The 18,935-nt window shown below is 39.9% G+C and overlaps 1 long non-coding RNA gene across 2 annotated transcripts in view; it reads left to right on the top strand.

Moving 5' to 3' along the window:
* Positions 1-18,935, top strand: part of LOC129049777 (uncharacterized) — a 126,189-nt gene that overhangs the window by 47,715 nt on the left and 59,539 nt on the right. The window contains exon 2 of one of the 2 annotated variants that reach the window (XR_008513087.2): positions 17,873-17,926. The exons of the other annotated variant lie outside the window; for it this stretch is intronic. This is a non-coding gene — a long non-coding RNA (uncharacterized LOC129049777). The remainder of the gene's footprint in view (positions 1-17,872; positions 17,927-18,935) is intronic. 2 annotated transcript variants of the gene reach the window in all.

Raw genomic sequence — 18,935 nt, 5'->3', positions numbered from 1 at the left:
ATCACCAGGGTAGATCTGGACATCATATTATGAAAGGCAAAGATCTTTTAGGCAGTATAAGTTGTGGCTTCCAAGAATACTGTTACAGTTAGGTTTTAAGTATATTTGCCGTTAAAACTCTCCCTCCATAGCATATTGGGCTTTGGGCAACAGTTGTATTAGTTGGTCTTGATAAACTTGTATTGAAATTCCAAAAATGCTACGTCACTGAAACAAAAGACAAAAACTCCACAGAATCCAGTCTTCATTCCATATTTGGCTTGGGGAAGATGCTCACAATTATTATAAAATATTTAAAACTCAAAAAAAGTCATCTGAAGTTATCTCACCTACAGTTAGATTGGGCAATAAAGAAAGCAAGAATGTCATGAAAGAGATTTTAGATCTTGAGATACTGGATGGGTTACAAAATGAATTCAGCCTAGAATCAGGGCCTAGGTATAAGAGTCAACTTATTTTAGGAAATTCACCTGTGTTTTTTGGTTTGAATGATTTATTCACCTGGTCTACAGCGGAGTAATTTCTCCCTTGCAATAAGTTACAACCCTGTATTTTAAGGGGCTCAACATTAAGCTGGAACATTCTCTGGAAGAACATGAAAGCTTTGCGGCAAGGAAAATTTCGTTGATGAGGTTCTGACGTTATCCACTCTTGAGGCAGAATATTTCAGTCAGTGGCATCTCTCTAACCAGGATTGCAAAATGTGCAATTTTAAGTGGAGAAAAAGAATGGGACAGACACCTTACTAAATCTCAAAGTAATGGGACAAAGGAAAAGACTTTGCAGCCCACAGATGCTTTGCCACTCCTAGGTGAAGTCATCACCAGGTAAGATGCAGACCTGGCAGCTGCCTTGTGTCTGCCGGCCACAAAATACTTTAAATAGTACTGGAGACTCATTCACCCATTCATTCATTCTACAGGTATTTGTTAAGTACCTGTATATCAGGCATTTTGCTAGTCTCTATAGGGAATAAAAATTTCATGAGTTACAACTCCTGCTCTCAAAATGTTTATAGGTCATGTATTCTCACTTCGGGTTACTTTTTAATGATCATAAGCTTTTTTTTTTTTAATTGAGCTGAAATTAGCCTAACATAAAATTAAACACTTTAAAGTGAACAATTCAGTGGCATTTAGTACATACATGATATTGAACAACTACTACCTCCACTTAGTTCCAAAACATTTTTATTATCCCAAAATAAAACCCAATGCCCATTAAGCATTTACTCTGCATCCTTTCCTTCTCTCAGCCCTAAACAACCCCTAATCTATTTTCTGCCTCTATGTATTTACCTATTCTCAAAATTTCATATAAATGGAATCACACACTATGTGACTTTTGTATCTGGCTTCTTTGACTTAGGATAATGTTTTCAAGGTTCATCCATGTTGTTACAGCATGTATCAGTACTTCATTCTTTTTTATTGTTGAATAATATCCTATTATATTTATATGCCATAATTTAGCCATTTATCCATTGATGGACATTTGGATTTTTCCATCTTTGGCTATTGTGAATAATACTTCTGTGAATATTTGTGTACAGGTATTTGTTTGAGTTCCTGTTTTCAATTTTTTGTGTATATATCTAAGAGTAAAATTGTGAGTCATGTGATAATTCTATGTGTAACTGTTTCAGGAACCAACTATTTTCCACAGAGATTGCACTATTATACATCCCCACCAGTAATATACAAGGGTTCCAACTTCTCCACATTCTTGCCAACCCTCGTTTTTCTTGTTATTTTCCACATTTTGGATTACAGCCATCCTAATAAGTATGCGTGGATTCGTTTTCCCTAATGACTAATGATGTTGAGCATCTTTTCATGTGACACTAAGTATTTTTACAAGGCAACTAAGATACCTATGAGTGATGATGTCAGGTCATCTGAAAGCATTACTGCTTTTGAACCTGGGAGGGAGTGGGGCCTGAGATCATGGAAGGTAGAACTAGCACATTTTGATAGGGGAGAAGAAGGAGGAGGAGGAGAAGAGGAGTATTGGGAGAGAACAGATGCAAGGGCAGTTCACTGCTTGTGATGGAAGAAGAGGAGGAGTTGGATGAACCACCTGGGCAACCAGGTGGGCTGTGCGTACAGGTAAAATTGAAGGATGGCAAAATTAGGCTGCCTCCTTATCTCATAGTATCTCAAAAAGTGACTACTCCACTGCTGAATGAATGATTTGCACTGCTCAGAGAGCAGCAGTATAACCATACACTGCTCATTAGCGGACCTCTATGCCTGGTAGCATTAGTGAACAGCTAATTTTATCTAAGATAAGAGAGGCAAAAGTGCTTTGAGAAAATCAAGGGTCCCATCCAGACTGTGAGGTGATGAAAGCTTCAACTTAAAAAAAAAACAATTTTAGGATGTACAGAATGAACTACTTTTTTAAGGATTTTTTTAAATGAAAAATTCATGGCTATGGCTTTGGAGTGCGTAATTTTTTTTTTTTGTATTTATCTGCCATCTCACACTTAGCAAAAAACCCATTCTCATCAAAAGAATTGCTTTGGAGCCAATTTCCAAAAATAGAATTTAAACTCCCTTAAGGGATACTTCAACTCAATGGATGATAATACTGAGCCCTGACCCTGGGGTGACTGTAGACTTCATCTTCTATTCTATTCACACCCTTTCCTGCCTCTACAGAAAATGAGAGGCTTGCTGAGCATTGTAGGATGTTGGAGTATAATGGCTTTCACACTTAGGCTGAACACATTCTGTAGCTAGTTTCCATCCCCATCATTCTACTGAAACTGTTCTCCAAAAAGGGAATGATATCTTCCTAATTGCAGAATCCATTGGCCTTCTCTTAGCCTTACTTAACATGTTTAACCCAGCTACCATTTACCCATCACTTTCTATACAGCAAGCACATTGCTAAGCACTTTATATTTGCAGTGCGAATGTAAAAAATATTTATGTATATTGTGGTTGCAAATGTAACTTACTCTATAACTTGGATGTTTAGAGAAAAATGTAATATCTTTATTTTGTCTCTAAGACTTCTGGCCTTCTACCCAACTCCCAGCCCATTGGGGAAAATGATTTAACTGTCCAATTCAATTCCAAGTTATTCCAACTCCATTAATTAAATGGCTCCCTTAGATAGTATTGAGTCGCTAATGGATAGAAATGCTCAGCTTCTCAGATAGCCTTCTACCCTTCCTCACTCTGAGATTTCTTTCCTAAAATGTTGTTTAGGGATATACAGGGAGAGGGTGGCTTTACCTGATCCTAGGGCAACATGGAAGACCCACAGTCCTTAGTGGTGATGTCCTTTCTTCTTCTAGTCTCCAGACCAACGCCCCTTGTGCACTGGGGTGCTGCTTGCTCTGCTGACATTGATGGCTACAGTTGGTGGCTCTTCCCTTTTGCTCCGGCAGGCTGTGGTCATGCTCCTTGGTTGACTTAGCTTCACTTCTCTACAGCTGATCTAGGGACTGCTTTGAGGTCTAGCTGTGACCCTCATTTGGCCTCAGCCCCAGGATGTTTGCACTGGAGCCCTTCACTACTGTTATGAAGGTCCTCCCTGAATCCCTTCCATGCCAGAATCTCAGCTATTTTGGAACCCTACCAAACCAACAAAGAAACCCAGTGCAGCTTGGGAAAGCAAAATCTTTCCCTCAGTATTACCCTTACTTATCTGGTGCACCTCTCCCTCTCAGGGGGGAAGATACCAGCACTGAAGCATGCATTTCCCCACTTTGCTCAGCTACCTCTGACGTCCTCTTCCCAAAATCCTCCAAGGGAAGAAAGAAATTGACTTCCCCCTTCCTCTTCAAATCTGGACATAATTTACATTAAACATTAGGGTCTAGCTACTGAACCTGCTTACGTGTCTACAGTCTCATTCCAAAATCCTAGTTTTGAATGTCAGAAGCTGAATATATCTCAATCTTTTTTTGCAGCCCTTCTGTCACAAACCCCAATTGGTAGCATGTCCCAATCAGTCGAATGCCTTGGACACACTAGGGTCTTGCGGCTAAAAGCATGGTTTACATAGCAGTAGCCACAGGCGCACAACCTGTCAGGAGTGTAGAGTCTCAGGCTCCACCCAGTCCTACTGAATCAGCATCTGCATTTCAGCAAAATCTTCATGTGTTAAGTGTGAACATTAAAGTTTGTGAAGCAGGGGACTAAGACAAATGCCATGTAATCAAAGACAAAAGAGAAAAACACCTTAACATTTTTTCTTTTGCATTTATGTGACAATAATCCTATAATATTTAATGACAATAATCCTGTGAGGTAGATATAGTTCTCTCCATTTTATAGCTCAGCAAATGACCCAGGAAAGTTAATGTAGTGCTGATGATCTGAAAACAATGGGCCAGGATTCAAGCCTGGTCTGACTCCCTGAACCTCCCGTTCTTAACCAGGACACTCAATTACACTGTTGATCACACTCCTCTTAACATTTTTCTTCCCCTTTGTGACTGAACACTACTTCTTATATTACCCCTTTGTTTTTTCCTCTGTCTGCTTGAGAGTCTCCTTGCTGCCTGTCTTTGGTGTCTAGGTTTTCTTGGTGTTGAGCTGTTTGGCTCCTGGATTTCCGACCTGTGTCTGCCTATGTGCTAGGATATATCTCTAAACTGTACCTATTATTCATGTCTCCTTAGGTTCAAATCTTTTTGAAGCATTCTAGACTGAATATTGGGCAATCTTCTATATTCTTGCTGTGCAGTAACAAAAAGAGTATGGATAAGGAAGATGCATTTTCAGCTGGCTTCAAAGATAGGTCTTACTTGGGGAGTGGAGACAGAGGGGAGAGTATTAGAAGTGCGAATTCTCATGAGAAAAGGATCAGAAGTAGGAATGTGCATGTGATGTTGGGGAAACAATAACTTATTACTGTTCCCCTGGTTAGTATGTGACTTGATGCTGCATTACTCTGAGTTTTTATTCAATGCCCTTCTTCCGCCTTTATCACCAGTCTGGTCCTTTACTCACTTTCTGCCCAGACGCTCACCTTCAGTATGTTCCTGGGTCTTTGAGTCCCAGCTTCCCACCTGCAAGTTCCTTCATTTACCATCAGCAAACTTTCTGAGAAATAGCCAGATCTTTTATCTTTTGTGATATCTTTTTCTTTTCTTTTCTTTTCTCTTTTCTTTTCTTTCCTTCTTTCCTTCTGACCATCATTATTGTAATTTTGGTTCCTATATTTCTATTATGATAACCTATTGTTATGACCTCTTTATCTCCTGCCTTTCCATCTCTAGTCTGTATTTTACTTTCTATAGTAATCTATATACAATGAAACTACTGTGACTAGATCAAGGCAGCTGCATTTCAAAAGTGGATAAAGGCCAGGTGCGGTGGCTCCTGCCTGTAATCCCAGCACTTTGGGAGGCCGAGGCAGGTGGATCACCTGAGGTCGGGAGTTTGAGACCAGCCTGATAAACATTGAGAAACCCCATCTCTACTAAAAATACAAAAATTAGCTGGGCGTGGTGGCGCATGCCTGTAATCCCAGCTACTTGGGAGACTGAGGCAGGAGAATCGCTTGAACCTGGGAAGCGGAGGTTGCGGTGAGCCGAGATAGCGCCATTGCACTCCAGCCTGGGTGACAAGAGTGAAACTCCATCTCAAAAAAAAAAAAGGGGGGTAAAATATTTATTAATTTCCTGCTGCTAAATGTAAGGCTAAAGCTCAATTTTTTTTATGTAACGTGTAAATTTCTCCCAAATCTTGCTTCACTGCTGTGTATTTCATCATATACCAATATGGACTCTCCTTTTGGATAAGCTGGTTTGATCATTTTTCCCTCAACATTCCATGCATGTGTTGGCTTACAGCCCTTTTTGTCCATTAAAATTCTCTCCTGGAATGCTCCTGCGTGGCCCAAATCATACCCATCTTGTTAAGGCTCAACCGAATACTTATCCCTCCTACAACTCCTCCCCTAGTCATCCCACAGCACAAGTCCAGAAGACTTCCCAATACTGAGTCTAGTGCAGACTTTCCAAACCAAGGAAGCACTGACATTTTGGGATAGATAATTCTTTATTGTAGGGGATTGTCCTTTGCATTGTAGGATGTTTAGCAGCCTACCTCCCTCTACCCACTAGATGCCAATAGCACATAGATGTCTCTCCTGGCTGTGACAAACAAACCTGTCTCAGACATTGCCAAATGTTCCCTGGGGAGAGAGGGACTCAAAATCTCAAAATCTGGTTGAGAACCACTGGTCTAATGTAATGGAAGAAGACCTAAACCAGTGGTGCTGCCAGTCTTTGCAGAATGTTTTGAGGGGAGTTATTTTCTGGGACACAAAAGTCACAGAATGTCTCCTATCCTATTTAGAATATTGACTTGGAGGATGTCATGATATGTTTATATTCCCTATGAGCCTTAAAAACCATCTCTGTAGACTTATCCTTTTTGTATAGCTATAACAGCCATTAGAAAGTAAAATACATCTGATCCATGCTTGCTTCTAACTTGTAGTTTCATTATTATGTTCTTCAAGCTTAGCAAATGGTCCATCTTTTTGCATGTGAAATTACTAAGAGAGAAGGTAAAATGAATATGCTGAGCATTCCTTGGAGAATATCTATTTTGTATGAAATTTTAAAAAGAAAAATGAGAAGGCTTAAATTGAGGTTGCATTCAGCGTGTCTGTAATTCAGAGAAGCAGTAAAGAACAAAATTGAAATTTAATAATATTTAGATCTTTGTGAAGATGCTGTCATAGTTCCCAAAGTCTATTCCAAGTACAAATACTGCTGATTTAATCCAAACTTACTTTTAAATTTATTTTTGATATTAAGAATTGACTTTAATACCATTACTTTCAAAAACAAGATTCTAATTTTAAATTGGAATTTTTTTCTTCCCCAGACTAGTGCAAAGCATTTGTAATATAGGAATAAATTAGCAATTATTGTGAATTTACAGGAACTTGTCCAGTTGGTTTATGTCTCTGGAGAAACAGGATATATGGGTATGGTAAAGTAATGGCAATGACAGCAAATAGAACAACATCTGAATTTTTGGGGATCTGGGCCTTAGAGCTGACAGGAAATATATGCTATTCTGCCAGCACCTATTCTCAGTCTTTGTTATCTAGACTCTAAAAAGAATAATATTAGAAGGGGCCATTTTAATAGATGATAAAACTAGAGTTCAGAAGATGTGTAACTTGCCATCCTCTGCCTAATCCTGAACAAGAACCCACTTTAATGCCTTGGAATCCAGTGAGCTTCTCTCTACAGTCTCTCTAAGGCCTGTGAGTGTCTTGGGTGCCTTGACTACTTACCCTTTTTAGGCACCAAGGCACCCATGGGTAGCTAGTTGTGCTGTAGAAATAATTTCAAAGAACCTCTTACTGTTAGGGAAAACTGTATTCCCTAGTTCTCCTGTTTATGTTCATTCATTCTTTAGTGGATATCTGTTGAAATCTACAGACTTGGGATTTAGCTGTGAACAAAACAGAGACATCTCAGGGAATTTATAAGAAGTCAATTTACATTTGACTCCAAGAGGGAAAAATCATGGGAAGGTAACTTCTCTCCTTTCCTCTATCACCCTCACTCACTCCTCCCCAAGAGAGGCTTATCAAAGTTGTAAGATCAGGGAATGAATGGGAACCTGGGGCCTCAACTTCTCTCTTTCAGATGCACCCTTTCTGCCACTTGCTTGCTGTATGCTCACCTGGGATACTGTGTTTCTGAAGTTTGGGGTTGGCAATTCAGTGCACAGGGAAAAGTATTTAAAGCTCATTTGTGGCTGCAGATCCAAGCTCTCTTCTCCATTACTTTACCAGTAATAAAGCTGACATGCTGATCCTCCCTCATTCTTCTGTGTCTTTTCTTACTTTGAAGTCAGAGAAGAAAAATCAGTGATTAGTAATCAGGCTCAAACTTTCTGCACCCAGTTTCTCAGTTAACATCACAAATATCACCAGGTAAGAGAAAAAGCTCTGCTATTGGTTGTTTACTCATGAGGGAGCCTTTAAGGAGGACCTGGCTTCATTAGGGGACGACAACCCTTTTATAGCTGTGTACAAGCAGGAGGCAAGTGCATACAATGCCTGACTCTGTGCAGCCTTTCTGGCCACTTACTTCTGGCCAAGCCTTGCTTGCCACATACTTGCTGTAACAAAGTCAGCCTGGATGGTTAAACTTTCAAATTTAGAGAATCAGTAATCCCTCTATGCAGAGGCAATGAACTACAGGGTGACTTTTACTGGCTATGGGCTGACTTTTGATGAAATAACATGCATACCGCTTGCTTTTTTATGAAATGTGTAGCTTCGTGTTCCGGAGGTGTTGTCGGTGACATCTAGTATGCTTGCTTATTTTACAGATGAGAAAGCTGAGCCCAGAGAGGTTAATGTTTCAAAATTTACTAACCACTGTCTACTATTCTCATCATCCCACTCCCCACAACCTAATTAATGGGGGATGAAAGAGGGACCAGAACCTCTCTCATGCTCTTTTCACTACATCACCAACTGTTCTCATAAGAACAAAAAGTGTTGGAATTGTCCCGCAAGATTAGTTGGGTGTTATAAAAAAGTAATTTTCCTTAAGCTGATAAGCAACTTCAGCAAAGTCTCAGAATACAAAATCAATATACAAAAATCACAAGCATTCTTATACAGCAATAACAGACAAACAGAGAGCCAAATCATGAGTGAACTCCCATTCACAATTGCTTCAAAGAGAATAATATACCTAGGAATCCAACTTACAAGGGAAGTGAAGGACCTCTTCAAGGAGAACTACAAACCACTGCTCAAGGAAATAAAAGAGGATACAAACAAATGGAAGAACATTCCATGCTCATGGGTAGGAAGAATCAATATCGTGAAAATGGCCATACTGCCCAAGGTAATTTACAGATTCAATGCCATCCCCATCAAGCTACCAATTACTTTCTTCACAGAATTGGAAAAAACTACTTTAAAGTTCATATGGAACCAAAAAAGAGCCCGCATCGCCAAGTCAATCCTCAGCCAAAAGAACAAAGCTGGAGGCATCACGCTACCTGACTTCAAACTATACTACAAGGCTACAGTAACCAAAACAGCATGGTACTGGTACCAAAACAGAGATATAGATCAATGGAACAGAATAGAGCCCTCAGAAATAACGCCGCATATCTACAACTATCTGATCTTTGACAAACCTGAGAAAAACAAGAAATGGGGAAAGGATTCCCTATTTAACAAATGGTGCTGCGAAAACTGGCTAGCCATATGTAGAAAGCTGAAACTGGATCCATTCCTTACACCTTATACAAAAATTAATTCAAGATGGATTAAAGACTTAAACGTTAGACCTAAAACCATAAAAACCCTAGAAGAAAACCTAGGCAATACCATTCAGGACATAGGCATGGTCAAGGACTTCATGTCTAAAACATCAAAAGCAATGGCAACAAAAGCCAAAATTGACAAATGGGATCTAATTAAACTCAAGAGCTTCTGCACAGCAAAAGAAACTACCATCAGAGTGAACAGGCAACCTACAAAATGGGAGAAAATTTTTGCAACCTACTCATCTGACAAAGGGCTAATATCCAGAATCTACAATGAACTCAAACACATTTACAAGAAAAAAACAAACAACCCCATCAAAAAGTGGGCGAAGGACATGAACAGACACTTCTCAAAAGAAGACATTTATGCAGCCAAAAAACACATGAAAAAATGCTCATCATCACTGGCCATCAGAGAAATGCAAATCAAAACCACAATGAGATACCATCTCACACCAGTTAGAATGGCAATCATTAAAAAGTCAGGAAACAACAGGTGCTGGAGAGGATGTGGAGAAATAGGAACACTTTTACACTGTTGGTGGGACTGTAAACTAGTTCAGCCATTGTGGAAGTCAGTGTGGCGATTCCTCAGGGATCTAGAACTAGAAATTCCATTTGACCCAGCCATCCCATTACTGGGTATATACCCAAAGGACTACAAATCATGCTGCTATAAAGACACATGCACACGTATGTTTATTGTGGCATTATTCACAATAGCAAAGACTTGGAACCAAGCCAAATGTCCAACAATGATAGACTGGATTAAGAAAATGTGGCACATATACACCATGGAATACTATGCAGCCATAAAAAATGATGAGTTAAATCATCATTCTCAGTAAATTATCGCAAGAACAAAAAACCAAACACTGCATATTCTCACTCATAGGTGGGAATTGAACAATGAGAACACATGGACACAGGAAGGGGAACATCACACTCTGGGGACTGTTGTGGGGTGGGGGGAGTGGGGAGGGATAGCATTGGGAGATATACCTAATGCTAGATGACGAGTTAGTGGGTGCAGTGCACCAGCATGGCACATGTATACATATGTAACTAACCTGCACATTGCGCACATGTACCCTAAAACCTAAAGTATAATAATAATAAATAAATAAATAAATAAAAAATAAGTAAATAAATTGTTAAAAAAAAGTGCTTTAAAAAATTTCTGACAAAAAGTCATAAAATAGTATGTTTTTATATAATCTATTAGAATATTTACTACAAGTGTTACCTGCTGGCCTGAAATTTCTTTTCCCAAACTGTCAAACAGTGATATGTGTTATTACTTTTTAATAAAATTACTAATATATTTATAATATATTAATATCATAGATTAATATCATTACTTCAGAATCCAAGAGGTGATTCACTGGGTCATGTGGGATTTGAGATTCTTAACAGGAAGCTCTCTGTGGTCAAAGAAGCTTGCAAAATTCTAGGCTGGAATTAAATGCTTGTATTTTAAAAAAATAAAAAAATAAAAAAAAATAAAAAAGTAATTTTAAGAATAACTGCTTCTCTCTCTATATTTTGCTGTTAAATTTTTTTAAAAATGGACAGAAAAAAGGACATGACCTTTTGTCACTCATGCAACTGGACTTTGATTTGAATTTGTAGAAATAAAAATTGATATAAATGAAGACTGATGGTGAACCCCTAGCAACTAGGACAAAATATCACCTTCTTTAAACAAAGCTTTCCTGCTCGAATTGTTAAGGTATTTTAATTATATATATTTTTTCGTGCCAAGACATTTTTCTTGCTCCAGGTGCACTCAGTGAAAGATAATTGGTGCTGTTTCTTCCTGATTCATTTTATTCTTTACAGTTAATGCAATTTTAAAGGGAGGGTTTTAACAGAGTATTGATTATTTATGCCTCAAATCCCTTAAGGTTTTTCTCCCATTTGGTTCTATTTCATTTTGTCAATATTTGTGTGAAGCCATCTGCATTGATTTCAATGAGGAGATGACAGTCAGCGACCTTTCACAAACAAATGGCAGGGCGCCAGAGCTGAAAGGATTCTTCTGCCAACCCCTTCTTGGCTGACTCAGCCACTCAACTGACTGGTATCAGCTTTGTACTCTTATTTCCTCTTATTTTCAATAAGAGAAGAAGCAGTATCCAAGAGGCAGAGGCCCTCACTGATTAAACAAGGAGACCAAGTAGTGACTTGATCTCTTTGCTTTAGTCATCACATAGCATATGGGCTTAGGAGGACTGTGTTGTAAATCATGAGCTACCCAACAATTTGTGAAGTCTTTGGATGAGACACTAAACTTGCCGTACTTAAAAGTAAATGGGAGAGGCCTGGTGTGGTGGTTCACGCCTGTAATCCCAGCACTTTGGAAGGCCGAGGTGGGCGGATCACCTGAGGTCAGGAGTTCAAGACCAGCCTGGTCAATATGGTGAAACCCTATCTCTACTAAAAAATACAAAATTAGCCAGGTGTGGTGGCACATGCCTATAATTCCAGCTACTAAGGAAGCTGAGGCAGGAGAATTGCTTGAACCTGGGAGGCAGAGGCTACAGTGAGCCAAGGTCACGCTTGGGCAACAGAGCAAGACTCTTAAAAAAAAAAAAAAAGTAAGTAGGAGAGAACTTTCCCTTATTAACCTTCCGAGGTTGATTTCAGCAGGAAAATGGGGGAATGATATTTTCCCATGGTACTGGAGCTTTCAAATCTTCAGAGAAAAGAGAGGAAGGAATATGTACTGCATCAGAAGAGCAAAGCTTCTCTCTAATATACACACAGAGAGATCAGCTTCAAATTAAGATCTATAGATAGCTTGACCAAATTTTTTTTTTTGAATGCAGTGGTATGATCTCGGCTCACTACAACCTCTGCCCCCTGGGTTCAAGCAATTTTCCTGCCTCAGCCTCCCAAGTAGCTGGGATTACAGGAGCCTGCCACCATGCTCAACTAATTTTTGTATTTTTAGTAGAGATGGGGTTTCACCATGTTGGCCTGGCTGGTCTTGAACTCCTGACCTCAAGGGATCCACCTGCCTCAGCCTCGCAAAGTGTTGGGATTACAGGTGTGAGACACCACACCTGGTCCCAAATTTCTAATTCACCCAGAACCCCTCCAGTTTATGTCTGTTGTCCCACTGAATTATTCATAGCACCTCCTGGGACTCAACAAGTATCTTTGTTTGGATAAAGTATATAGTCATCCTACCTACAAATTTATATACATGGATATGAAAAGATGTCAAAACTATGACTGTGAAAAAATCAAGTTGCCTAATTAGAACGTTTGGTCACACTATCTATAGATTATTATTCGAAGCAGGTGTCTGTGTTGGTTTATCCAGAAATTACAATATTTTGAGAGGGGATAAAGAGATGGAAGAATCCATCAGAGAACAAAACTGAGATATTTTCATCATAAAAACTGTGGAAAGCTTTACTTAAAATAACAACAACAACAAAAATAACTCCAAATAACCAACCTCACTAAACTCTAGCAAGCTGATGGTACAGTTTTTGTCTTCAAGTTATATGATGGGAAACTGGGGGAAGGTATTATAAGGTGGACACATTCCCCATAAAATATAGGAATTTTCTAACAAAGTCAGCAAGGCAGTGAGATGGACCAGAGAATGAATGAGATTTCTTTCAAGGACACTGGCGATTGTCAAGAGTAAATAAGTAGATTTGCTGATCCTATTCCTGTATTGCTTTAAGTCTACACTGCAGACAATAGTTCAGCTCTCCTATCTCATCTAAAGAGTTTTGCCCACATAGGGGGACTGGGAAGATTAATGCTGACTTTGTTATCCCAAGCTTGAACTATTTCCTTAGGGCATTTTTGGCCCTCTATTGGATTGTGCTTTGTGCTTCATTTAATGTAAAGACAGAGCAGGGCTTGGGGTGTTTCCTTTGAAAGAGAAGCAGCTGTGAGATAATTGGCAACCAGTGATTGGAGGAGCCAGAGATCTCCAGCAATTGGAGCTCTCCCAGGCAGGATGACATGATCTAATGTTCAAAGGGGAGGATGGGAGTTATCAATCTCTGATGCAGTGGGTTGTTTTTTTCTCCCAGCTATGTGGAAAGAACTAATTTTATTTTTATATTATTTGCACTATAGTTTCTCATTTTTAATGGGATAGTTTCCAAATTGACATCCTCCAGCCAGGTGTCCATCACATCTGCACATGCATTTTAGAGAATCTACCTAGCCCTGGGTCTTTCCTTTTAGATTGGTCTTTGTCAGATGGTAATTTTGTCAACATTGATTTGAGATTCTCTTTTAACTCTATAAATAGAAAGGGATGAATTGAAGTGTAAACAGTTCAAAATTCAAACGTGATGATGTATGATGTATGGAAAAAGGCATTGGAAAATTATTTTTCTCGCCTCTAGGTATCTAACCAGATACAGGTGTCAAGTGGCCATCCATGAAATTGGATACTAATGAAGTGTACTAGAAGCATTGGACTGGGAGTCACAGAGACCTGAATTCTACATCTGGTTCTGACACAGATTCATGGTGTAATCTTGAGCGAGTCTTTGGACTTCGTTGTCTTCCTCTGTAAAATGAGGGAGGTGAAAACAATTGGATTGCAAGGGTTTTCTTCAGTTCTAACATTATCTACAGTTTAATACTTTGTTTTCCCATGAAGTGAAACATCACACAAATATTTTCTTGACTTCTCATCCAGTTTTTTCCTAATTGCCACTTCAGGGTTTTCCTGAAGGATGCACAATTTGGGGTTTATTACTCTTCCTTTTTCAAAGCCTTGACACACAGTGTTAGTCTTGAGGCATGAGACGATTAGGTGGTTGCCTTTTAAGCATGAGTCAAGAGCTACCTGTAAATATTTCTCACATTGTCCTGCCTCTGAAATCTGAAATTCCATCCTCAGGAATTTGTTTCCTGCAGATGAGTCACCTGCACTCTATTAATACACACATGCCCTGAGAGAGGCAACACATACAGGCTTATTTCTAAGTTTAAACTTAGAAGCTTAAACATTAAAATGTTTCTTCTGAACATTTTAGAAGGAATGTTTGGGAAAACCCAAACATTTATCTGGGTTTTCCCAATAAGCTGGCTACCCTCTTACGGCACCTTAGAGCGGGAGAGAGACGATGAGGAAGTTTGCATAGGGCAGAGAAGTGAGTGACAAATCAAAAATCTGGATGATGCCTGATGTTTCTACCTGGTGGCGGTCAGAGTCAGAGACAATGAGCAACTGGCACAGGGAGGGGTAAGAGGTTAATGGAACACTGTGCAATAGGGAATGTTGTTGCTGCCAGAGGGATGCAAGGAAGTCAGAAGATGCCAAACATCCCCCAAGAATAAATTGTGCCTCACAGTTTTCCTTAGCCTGGGTCTGTCCACGTTAATCTGTATGAAACTGATGCAGTTCCTCCTTGCTCAATGATCTCTTGTGAACAAGAAGGCAAGGAAGGAAATCACACTGAATTAACTTGCGACACTTTCTTGTGGCTCCTCCAGAATCTCTTTGTTTTCATTTTGCCTGAATTTCAGATCTATAATTAGAGTTGAGAAGAGAATGTTCTGCACAGGGAGTTTTGCTAACACCACCATTTTGGAGAGGAAGTTTTTTTAGAGGTGAAAAATATGGCAAATCTTCCCCTATCCCTTTATGAAACATGCTCTCTCTGAAAAGTCTAAGAAAGGTAGGTTGCTAGGGGTTCTTCCTAAAAGAACTCTTGTTTCTGTGAAGGGAAAAAAGCACCCAGACTGTCGATGTTGATGACACCCATCCCAAAGCTTCTGTGAGAGCTCAGGGTCTAGATGCCTGTTGGGAGATTCACTCTTATTCAGCCCTATGCTGACTGAGGGGCATTTTCATTCATTTGATGTGTATCTTTGTTTCATGCTGTCTGACATTTTATAACATGTGGCTTTCTTCTGGAGAAAGAAGATAATACAATGTCTTTTCCTCTCTTCAATAATTCAGTTTTTCACCTTACAAGAAACTCTGGATGTTCTGGTAATGACAGTGGTTAAGGAAGTTTGGTGAGAGTTGGGTCCATCAAGTCTGCATTTACTAAAGAAATGGTAGGTGTGAGAGGATTTTGTAAAGGTTAGATACAAAAGTGAGGGATACTACTCAACAGCTACAGGTTTTAGTGTCAGTATCTCCTGAATACCGATGATTCTTTGCTTCTTGGTGAACTTAACCCTGTCAAACTCAGATGCAGTATTTAAGATGAAAGGTATTATATTTTCATATTCTTTTGCTTTGTTTACTCATCTTTCATTTATTATTTCACCTTGACCGCTGGACGAACAGAGGCCAAGGTAATAGAACAATTTGTTTGGCCAGCCATTGAGGAGAATATAGAGGATGGAAAATAGAAGCTACTCTTCCAGAACTCTGATTACCATATCTCTTTCAGTCCAGGCCCACCACCCTTGCAGGGGTTCACAATCTCTTACAGCTCAAGGGTACTTATATTTCAATACTTTTTCCCTGGAAAATTTGAATCTGTTCATTTTTTTTAAAATCTATTTCCTCTCTAATGTTCACATTTGGTCATTTCTGTTGTTCTATCTTCCAGTTCACTGATTATTTCCTCTGCTTCCTCTTTTCCTCTGTTGAAACCATCCACGGAGCTTTTGCAGTTATTGTATTTTTCAGTTGTAAAATTTCCATTTGGTTCTTCTTCTTCTTGAGGAAGTTTGTTATTGTTTCATGTGTTTCAAGATGTTCATAATTGATGAAGCATTATTATCATCATAGCTGCTTCAAAATTCTTGTCAGGTAATTCTAGCATCTCTGTCTTCTTGGTTTTGGCATATTTTGATTGCTTTTTTTCACTCAGTTTGAGATCTTCCTGGTTCTTGACAAGTGATTTCCTGTTGAAACCTGGACATTTTTGGATTACATTATGGGACTCTGAGTCTTACTGAAACCTTTCTGTTTTAACTAGCTTTATCGGACACCACACTGCCAGGGGAAGGGAGGGCATTGCCTTATTACTGCCAGTAGAGGTAGAGGCCCAGGTTTCCGTCTCAGCCTCAGTTAACACCTGAGGAAAAAGTGTTCCTCATGACTGTTGGGTGGGGGTGGGAGTTCCAACTCTCCATGTGGTCCCCACTGACAGTGCAGTCAGGGTGACCTTGTTAGTACTGCGTGATTGTGAAAGTCCTGCCTTTCCACAGGCCTCCTCCAACACCACCGCAGTAGGGAGAAAGAGGAGTGCCTCCTTAGTACCTGGCAGGGATAGAAGTACAGGCTCCCCACGTTGTCTCTACTGACACGATAGTGGTCAGGAGAGGAGGAGAAAGCAGGCTCTTTACTGGCTGGCAAGGATTAAAGTCCCACCTCCCTACTTGGCATCTCTGATATCACCCTGGCAGGGGGATTGAGTGCCTCATTATAGCATGGTAAGGATCGAAGTCTAGGCTCTCCCATGAGTCTTTGCTGGTATGGGTGAGGGTGGGTCCACAGTTTTTTTTTTTTTCTTCTGTGGTGTTACACCAGAGCAGAACAGTTATTGTCTAAAAGTTTCCTTTCATCACAAATTTAAATGTAAAACCCAAAACTTAAAAAATCGTTCAGAAAAAAAGTAGGAGAAAATCTTGGAGATCTAGATCCAGACAAAGAGTTCTGAAACTTGACATCAAAAACATGAGGCATAGTAAGAAAAAATTGATAAATTGGACTTCATCAAACTTAAAGACTTTTGTTCCGTGAAAGATTCTATAATAGTTAGAGAATAAAAAGACAGGGGCCAGGCGTGATGGCTAATGCCTGTAATCCCAGCACTTTTGGAGGCTGAGGTGGGTGGATCACTTGAGGTCAGGAGTTTGAGACCAGCCTGGCCAACATGGTGAAACCCTGTCTCTACTAAAAACACAAAAATTAGCTGGATGTGGTGGCAGGTGCCTGTAATCCCAGCTACTTGGGAGGCTGAGGCAGAAGAATTGTTTGAACCCTGGATGTAGAGGTTGCAGTGAACCGAGATCATGACATTGCACTTCAGCCTGGGTGACAGAGTGAGACTCTGTCTCAAAAAAAAAAAAAAAAAGAAGAAGAAAAGTAATTAAAAAAAAAACCCAAACCACCTAGTCACTCAAAGAGGGCAAAAGTTTTCCAGACAAAGGTAACCAGTCAGAAAATTCTAGAGTGGCGATTATGAGATCAAGTGTCTCTAAACCTTGAGTCCCTTTGAACCACCAGGAGAAGCCTCTGGTTATGGCCTAGATCTTTTGAGATGCAAAGAAATGTGTATATGACAGTCTTTCTAAAACTACAGTCTTACCCCTAAGGCAGGCACTGTTATGATCGAGCGTTAATAGCTACCACTTCCAGGAAGTTTGTTCCTTTTATCAGAAACAGGACAGCTTGCAGATTGGCAAACCCTGATCCACAGGGAGGGCTGACCCAGCAAGACCTTCATGTAGTGTTAGTGGGGTGTCACTTGCAGGGGCCGTCTCTGAGGCAGGTCACGTATGCTGCACCTTTAAGTTAGGTTGGAACAATGGCTTTGGGGAATGCGGCCTTCATTCTTAAGTCTGGTCACTTGGCTGTGCTTCTTTTTATTTTCTAAGTCTGTGGCTTATTTCAGCATTGCCTCTCCTCTACTCAGCAGGACAGAAAAGGAGACCAGAGGGCAGCTTTGGAATCGCAGGCTCCACTTCAGGTGAGGGAAGGACATACATTGGGCACATCTTTTGGAAACACTGGTGATATCTTCTCAAACTCGGCCAAGGGTGTGTGAGTCATTCAACTTTTCATCCCCTCTCTAAGGCATCACTGTGCCTTTGGCTATATATATCCACCCCCCAACCCTACTTCATTGTTATATTCCTTTTTATAAAAGGAATGGTAAAGATATCTTCCCCAAAGAAGGAAATCATATTAATTGTAAGGTTTATTAGGGATTTTCTCATACCTCACTTATAGTTTGCAAGACCATGAAAAGCAGTGGCACATATACATATAAATTCCCCCCCAACTTGCTTTCTAGCATCAAGTTGCTTTTTTATCACTGCCTTACTCCTCAGAAGGTTGTTTCTCCCTTTAGTAAATGTACAAAAGTTTCAACTAGCACCAGTTGGAAGTGGCAAAAGTCTGTGTGAATGTGTTTGCGTGACTGTGTAAGTGAAGGAAAAAAGAAGTTCCATGTGACATCTGCTTGTAAATTTCCTCGGTGAAAGTAGGCAACAAAACTTTCTAAAAAAACCATAGAAATAGCCTAATGTTTGGCAGCCAGAGCACTGCCACAGCAAGCATTTGTAGAGCATGTGCTGAACACTGGGAGGGGTGCTAGGGATGTAAAAAGTTTAGTGACACAGGCTCTGCCTCCAGGGCTTTACAGTTTATTCATAAAATTGGTAGCTGGCCTGTTGTGAGTGTCTGATGTGTGATAGCCATGGCTTCTGTAGCATTTACTTACTTAATACTGTCAACCATTCTGCCAGGTAGTGTAAACCACTCTCATTTTACACATACAGGAACTGATACATAAAGATACTAAAAAATGTGCCCACATTTACAGAACTCGTAGATGGTGATTCAGGCACAAAAGTGATCTGTCTATGCCATACTGTCTCTAAAAAGAAAAGAAAAAAGCCCCTGTAAAGGGGCAAGTGCTAAGTAAATTCCCAGGAAGTGGCACATGATAGAGGCTGAGATACACGAGGAAGAAG

This window comes from Pongo abelii, chromosome 15 (assembly GCF_028885655.2).
Source record: "Pongo abelii isolate AG06213 chromosome 15, NHGRI_mPonAbe1-v2.0_pri, whole genome shotgun sequence".
Classification (NCBI taxonomy): domain Eukaryota; kingdom Metazoa; phylum Chordata; class Mammalia; order Primates; family Hominidae; genus Pongo; species Pongo abelii.
Note: the sequence above shows the minus strand (reverse complement) of the source record. Positions and strands in the feature narration are given on the sequence as shown.